Raw genomic sequence first — 8,386 nt, forward strand, 5'->3', positions numbered from 1 at the left:
TATATATATATATATTAATGTTTGTTTTTATGTTCAGTTATAATAAAAATTTTACATTAATCTGATGGGTTAGCTGGCTGAAACTTTGAAGTCACTGTCAACAACATTCTACTTGTTGAAGCCTTACTACACACACGCACACACATATGTGTGTGTGTGTGTGTGTGTGTTTGTATAAACCAACTATGGAGCATAATATTTTATTGTTTACTTATGGGCAGAGAGATTTACGTAAGCAAACATCAAAGACTGTGTGTTGTGAGTATATGTAACTTTCATGGGAATTTAATATGTGTTAGTTGTAGAAAGATATATATACTTTATTTTATAAAGGTTGACTTTGTTTCATGATTGCTGTTACTCGGAGTGTCATTCTGTTTATGCTATTTGGAGAACAAAGGACATAATGAAACAGTAGTGAGTCTTTATAAAAACCACACACACACACTCACAATAACCATCATCATTCTAATGTTCACTTTTCCATGCTTGCATTGGTTTGGCAGAGTTTTTTGAAGCAGATATTCTATAGCCCGGCAGCTTTCTTGTTGGTAATATTTGCTCATGATCAGACATGATCTCACAGAATGATGCAAATGAATGACACTGCATATATGACAGTGACACTTATTTTCAACTGTCATGCAATGTCACAACAAGGAGACACAAACCTACACACACACACAATGGGCTTCCTTCAACTTCTGTCTACCAAATTCACTCATAAGGCTTTAGGTGCTCCAGGGCTATAATTGAGGGCACTGGCTCAACGTTCCAAAAAATGGGACTGAACTCAGATGTATGCAGTTGGGAAGCAAACTTCTTACCACAGCCATGCTCACACACACACACACACACTGTGCCTATATTTGTATACACACACACACAGAGACACACTTTTGATAAATTTATTGCTGTAAAATAAAATTAAATTCAAAGGTTCTTTTTATCTGTTTCATCTAATTAAAAATATAATAAAACAGATTTAATTATTAGCAACAAAAGGAGAAACAATTATAAAAAAAAATTGACAAAACTTCTTAAATGGGAATTTCAAAAGCAAGAATGTTTTTAGCTTTGATTTCTCACCTAATATAATCATGAAAAATGTAAACAACTTCTTATTACAAAAACAGAAAAACATCAGACTGAATCCTTAGCAATATTTAAACATCTCCCCGCCATATCTGAAGTTCAAATACTGTGAAGGTTGATTTGTCTTCTGAGGTTTATAGAATATGATAAAGCAATCATATGAGAGAGAAAGAGAGAGAGAGCATGTGTGTGTGTGTGAGAGAGAGAGAACACTAGAAATCATTATAATGTATCAAGATGAGGAATGGAATTAAACATGGTTCTGGGTTAGCACACAGCATAACCGATACCAGTACTGGTACCACATAAAAAGCACTTGGGCTGGTACCATGTTAAAAGCACCCAGTACACTCTACAGAGTGTTTGGTGTTAGAATGGGCATCCAGTCATAGAAACCATACCAGAACAGACAATGGGTCCTGGGTTAGCTCTGGTCAAACCATCCAACCCACACCAGCATGGAAAACAGACATTTGATGATGATAAAGATAATGACGATGATGATGATGTGTGTCACATTGTGCAAGGGTCATCTCCTACAACCAGTCTTTGATTAGCCAGTACCTTGTGAGTGGACTTGAATAGAGGAAACTATTAGAAAAAAAAAACCATTGTGTGTGTGTATGTGTGTATATATGGCTGTATATGTGAGTGTGTTTATATTTATATTTACACTGGCCTAAAAACTGATGTTTATGTTGGGTCCATTTATAGTCCTTAACTGAGCAATTTGACAAAGAGAGATTGATAAAAAAAAGTACCAGACAGAAATAAAAATTGTCAACAATATGAATGATTAAACCCTTTAGCATTCAGTTTATTCTGTCAAATGTAATGCATATTTATTGATATTCTTTTGAATTAATCATGCATTATCCCACAGTTTCAAGATTTTGAAGATGTGATTGTTTATTTTTAGAATTACATTGTTGGGTCAGTGAGAGAGGCTGGATCTGGCTAGTTTGAATATAAAATAGGTTGAATGTTTGAGCCTGATATGGCTGGTTTAAATGCCAAAGGTTTAAACCCCGAAAGGTAGTGTCCCTCCCTTTTGTAAGTTTAATGATGAAGACCAGTAAAAGAATAAAAGTAGAAACAACCAAAAATGCATTTAGAAGTTGTTGATTTCTTGAGCAGCAGTACTAAATGGAATTGATAGAGGATCGAGCAAACCATGTTAAAAGGGAACAAGAATCTACCCAGAAATAATCAGGGTATGTCTTAGGGCACATCTTCTCCATGTATGAATCTCAAGCGACATTGGCTGATTGAATGGTTAAAAGAATCCTTGATAAAAATGTTTATTAAACTTATTAGGTCGACTCTTGAGGTCAAGAAATACAACTGAGTTGCATGGTCAACATCTGTGGATGCTTATGTGACTTACTGTCCGACACAAGCCAGTATAGAAGGGGGGACATTACAAAGGGGTGCTGAAAAGTTCCTGGCTTTAAAGATATTGTGAAAGGCCTGGTTGGAGGCAGTTCTTTTACAGGGCTTAGAAAAAGTGAAGGACCATTGCAACAAGTGTGTGAATCTGAGAGGGGAATACATTGAATAAAATCACAATTCCACCTGTATTTTCTTTTACCAAAGGTCAGGAAATCTTTAGCACCCCCTCATAAATGATGAAGAAGTCAGATGCATGGATATGGTTGTAGGTTGAGCAAGGAATACCACTTCTTGGGATAGGAGCAGCTGTCTCTTTGTGTCTGTCATGGTTTTGCCCTTAGGCATTGCATATGCCAATCAGATTTGAAGACGTCTGCTGTCTTGTAGCTTTGGAGCATTGTCCGGTCAGCTGCAATATGCTTAAGATAACAGGGTTGGAGTTTGCCCCACTGTTAAGCATCAGTTTATTTAAAAATGAGTGCCTTTCACTTTTGTATGATCAATATTAAGACGAGTCTTTGATGTATGCTAATGTTGAGTCATAGGACTGTCCTCATTTAGTTCATTGAACTAACAGCATAAGGTCCGATGGAAAGAAAAACGGTAGGTGCATTAAGTAAGATTTTTGTGATGTAATACAGAGTTCAGTACAATGCATTGTTTACTAGTTGGCATTTCCTTGATATCATGAAAGCATGCCAACCAAAGAATTAAGATAGTTTAGATTACAAAAACATTCTGAAATGATGTAGTAGTAGTAGTAATAGTAGTAGTAGTGGTGGTGGTGGTGATAGTAGTGGTGCTTGTAGTAGTAATAGTAGTGGTGGTGGTGGTAACAGTAATGGTGGTAGAAGTGCTGGTAGTAGTAATAGTAGTGATGATGGTGCTGCTGCTGCTGGTTGTAGTAGTAGTAGTAGTAGTAAAATAATACAACAAAACATCAATAGAGTTATGAAAATATCATTCCTTCACAATGGCGGCTGGTTCAGCTTCCATTGTAATAACAGCTTATCATAAGGTTTATTCTGTAAATGGATTGTTTGTGTGTTAGAACTACTTTAATATCATCATCATTACCATTTCATCATCATCATCATCCACTTTTCTATGCTTGCATGAGTCACACACAATAACTTTGTTGGAAAAAAAAATGTTGTTGGGGGAGTTACAAGAAAAAGAAAAAAGGACAAGGACAAAAACAAACAAAAATAAATAAATAATGAGAAGCCACTCTAAAAACCATAAAATGATCAACGGAAGATTTAAAAACATTGAGATATCTATTAAGGAAACCAGAAGAAGGGAAACGTTTAAGGAAAGAAATTACAAGACCAGAAACCATGCTCACAAGAGAAAGAGAGATGATGTATTGGGAGAGATAAGTATAAAGGAGACATCATCTGTAATAATAAAAGCAAAATTCTGTCTGTTCGTCTGTGACCCCTGTGTCGTAGTCTACATTTGCTCTACATAGACATATTGTACGTTTTTGGAACCAGGATGATACCAGGATTGAAAATCTGTCCTTCACTTGGTACTTGTACATCCAGCATTGGGGTCAGGTCTGAATGAGGATTTGTTGTGTGCTAACAGTTGAAAATACAAATTTTAAAAGAACCAAAGTAATACCATATTGATAAGGTACCAATAAATGCTTTATTATTATTGTTCTTTTCAGTTTTGGGCTGCAATTAGCCCCCCGCCACACAGGAGCTAGTTTAAAAGTCTGTACAGAGTGTGGTTTTTAAGCTAGTAATTAATATAACACTGTGCAACATATCTAACAGAAATGACACTAACACGCCGTTGGTTATAAAAACAGGGGTTCTATTTGATCCGATCAATGGAACAGCTTACTCATAAAATTAACATGTATGTAGCTGAGCATTCACTCCACAGATATGTGTACCGTTAATGTAGTTCTCAGGGAGATTCAGTGTGATACAGAGTGTGACAAGGCTGGCCCTTTGAAATACAGGCACTAATCATTTTTGCTGGCTGAGTGGACTGGAGCAACGTGAAATAAAGTGTCTTGCTCAAGACAGAATGCGTCACCGCGAATTGAACTCATGACCTTACAATCATTAGCTGAATACTTTATCCACTAAGCCATGTATCTACACCTAATAAAAATATAACAAATATATTTGATTTTGTTTTAAAGGAACCCTATAGGAACCCAACCAACATAATTTATTACTATCACTTAATCAAATATTTAAGAAGCTTGTTTTGTATCCATAAGACCTTGAGTTCAATCCCACTGCATAGTGTCGTGGGCAAGTGTTTCTTTTTAGGTCACCATGAGCTGGTAGAATTGTTAGCATTCCAGACAAAAATATTTAGTAGCATTTCTTCCAGTTTTATGCTCTGAGTTCAAATTATACCGAGGTTGACTTTGCCTTTCATCCTTTCAGGGCCAATAAAATAAGTACCAGTCAAGTAGTGGGGTCAATGTAATCAACTAGCCCCCTTCCCTGAAAATTTCAAGCCTTGTGCCTATCATCATCACTATCATCATTATTTAACATCTGTTTTCCTTGCTGGCATGGGTTGGACAGTTCAACAGGAGCTAGCAAGCCAAAGAATTGCACCAAACTCTGTTGTCTGCTTTGGTGTGGTTTCTAAGGCTGTACCCCTTCCTAATGCCAACCACTTCATGGCACCAGCACTGGTGCTTTTTATGTAGTATCAGAAAAACTTATTATTATCATTGACTGAAACAAGTAAAACATAAAGAATATAATTTACTTTATATTTCATTATATAATATACTTCTCATTATCTAAATTAGTAAGGTAGATTTATAGAGTCTACAGTGCAGTTATTAAAATGTCTTTTGGTATTTAGGTTCAAATTTTACTGTTGTTAATTTTGCTTTTCATCCTTCCAGAATCAATAAAATAAGCTCCATTTTGTTCTGGGGGTCAATCAAATGAAATTATACTCTTTCCCTGAATCTTGTGGCATTTAACCCCTATTAGAAAGCAATGGTCTTTCATTAGACTAAATGTATGCCTTAGCAGAAAAAAAACAAATTAAAATGGTAGAAAACAAAATTAGTTATTGACCTAATATTGATTTCTTACACAGTCAGAAAGCCTGAGAATTGGTACAAGGGAATGGCCATTAGAATGCTGGATAAAATACTTTGCAGAATTTGTTCCGGTTATCTGCATTCTGAATTGAAATCCCGCTGAGGTTAACATTGTTTGTCATCCTTTCAGATACCTTTTTAAGTGCCAATCTGGGATGATGGATTGGCAGAATTGCAAGAGCATCAGATGAAATGTTCAGCAGCATCAATACTAGTTTTATGCATTCTGAAGGTAATGCTGGAAATAGCATTGGTGCCAAGACATATTGCCCTTTAATCCTTTAGCATTCAGATTCCTCTGTCAAATATAGTAGGCATCTGTTGGTTTCAAGAAACCATGGATCTGAGCCTGAAGAAATTGTGTCAGCTGCTGATGGTGGTGCAGTATCTATTTTGGCTGTAGAGGCCCACACAGGAGTAGCAGTCATGCATACAGTGACTTCATTTGAAGGAACTCTCTACCGGCGCTACTGGCTTTTCCTTCCGTCTTTGGTGGCAAGTTCTTGTTTCTCTTCCCCTTGCTTCATTCCCTTCTGCAGTATTTGTCTCCATCAAGAGCAATCATTTGCTACCTCCTCCCATCTCAGAATGTCTGGATCAAGCAACTTCATATCTCTCTTGCAGACGTCCTTGAAATGAAGATGAGGTTGTCCTCATGCTCTTGTGCCAGTGGTCAATTCCCCATACACGAGGTCTTTTAGGATCCTCCCATCCATCATGCGGTGTACACGACTGAGCCAGCGCAGATGGCACTGCTGAAGCAGGGTGAGAAGACTGGGTGTCTTGGTATGGTTGAAGACTTCAGTGTTGGTGATGCGGTTGGACCACTTGATATCCAAAATGTCTCAAATTACGAAGGTGGAAGACGCTGAGAAGTTGTTCCTGTCTGGAGTGGCATCTCAACATCTTCCACCTATGTAATTTGAGATGTTCCACATTGTTTTGAATTAATCACACATTATCTTGAAGCTTTGAGATTTTACTGATGTGATTGATTACTTTTAGAATGACATTTTAGAGTAGGTGTGAGTGGTCGGATCTAGTCCGTTTTAACATAAAACAGGTAGAATATTTCTGCTAGATATGGTCAGATTAAATGCTAAATAGTTAATATGAAGAACATCTCCTTAGAGTAGTGGAGGGATACAGAGAGAAAATTTGAATGCATAGACAACTGCAAGTTTTTCACGAAGTGAATGTAGCACAGGCCTGCACATATAGGTATAGATACATAGACTAACAAAGGATTTAGAAACACAAACACACATATATACAGTGGCCCAAAAGTCACGTTTTTTATTTAATACACATGTATACATGTAGATGCAGGTGTGGATGAGTGGTTAAGAAGTTTGTTTCCCAAACCATATGGTTCCAGGTTCAGTCCCACCACATTCCACCTTGAACAAGTGTTTACTGATAATGGTTTCAAATCTTGGCACAAAGCCAGCAATTTCTGGGTAGGGGGTAAGTCAATTACATTGACCCTAGCGGTCAACTGGTATTTATTTTATCAATCCAAAAAGGATAAAAGCGAAGTCGACTTCGACAGAATTTGAACTCAGAACATGCAGAAGGATGAAATGCTGCTAAGCATTCTGCCATCTCTGTCTTAATAATCCTTTCTACTGGAAGCACAAGACCTGAAATTTGGGGGAAGGGATTAAGTCGATTACATCGACCCCAGTGCATAACTGGTACTTATTTTATCAACCCCGAAGAGATGGAATGCAAAGTGAGCCCCAGCAGAATTTAAATGCAAAACTTAATGACAGACGAAATTCTGCTAAGCATTTTGCTTGGCGTGCTAATGATTCTGCCAGCTCGCTGCCTTAATAGTAGTAATAATAATGTCCCTTTCTGCTATAGGAACAAAGCCTGAATTTTGTAGGGGTGGGTGGGAGTAAGTCGATTACATCAGCCCCAGTATGTAACTGGTACTTATTTCATTGACCCCCAAAAGTATAAAAGACAAAGTCGATCTCAGCAGAATTTGAACTCGGAACGTGAAGACATATGAAATACCACTAAGCATTTCACAAGGCATACTAACAACTCTGCCAGTTTGCCGCCTTATATATAATAAAAAATATAATAATTTCTACTAAAGACACAAGGTCAGAAATTTTGGGGGAGGGGACTAGTCGACTCTGCCATCTTGCTACTTTAATAATAATAATAATAATAATAATAATAATAATAATAATGATGTGTAGACCTATCTTAGTTAATGGGAAGGGGTTGGAAAATAAATAGGTCTCTTTTTCTTCTTATTTTTAAAATGCATAAATAAATTATTTGAATTATAAAAGATATGTTCGTTTGGAAGTCATTAAGTGTTTAAGCAGCAACAACTAATTAATCAGTGATTAAGATATTTCAGGTGTGAATTATAATTTGTTTCTTTTTTTCTTCATTTAGATTCATTAATAATATGAATAATAACAACAATTACCATATATATGTGTGTGTGTGTGTGTGTGTGCGCGTACATATATATATATATATATATATGTGTGTGTGTGTGTGTGTGTGTATATGCATGTGCACACATATGTATGTATATGGATGTATATGGATGTGGAATGCAATACAAAATGGATATTTTGTAACAAATCTTTGTTTATTTTCAAAGATCAATTTATGCCTGGATTTTTAAGTGGGGGAGAAAGATTAATCAATCATTAAAAAACATCTATGAACATCTGATTTCATTTCATTTCTACTCTATTCTGAATTGCTGCTAAGATATTGATAGGTCTATATACTACGATATAGCAACTGGTGGCACTAGCTACTGGG

General features: G+C 36.4%; 1 protein-coding gene across 5 annotated transcripts in view; it reads right to left on the reverse strand.

Moving 5' to 3' along the window:
- LOC106876481 (syntaxin-binding protein 5) overlaps positions 1–8,386 on the reverse strand; it is a 433,849-nt gene that overhangs the window by 329,780 nt on the left and 95,683 nt on the right. The gene's annotated exons all lie outside the window — the stretch shown is intronic.

The sequence above is a fragment of the Octopus bimaculoides genome, chromosome 24 (assembly GCF_001194135.2).
Source record: "Octopus bimaculoides isolate UCB-OBI-ISO-001 chromosome 24, ASM119413v2, whole genome shotgun sequence".
Taxonomy (NCBI): Eukaryota; Metazoa; Mollusca; class Cephalopoda; order Octopoda; family Octopodidae; genus Octopus; species Octopus bimaculoides.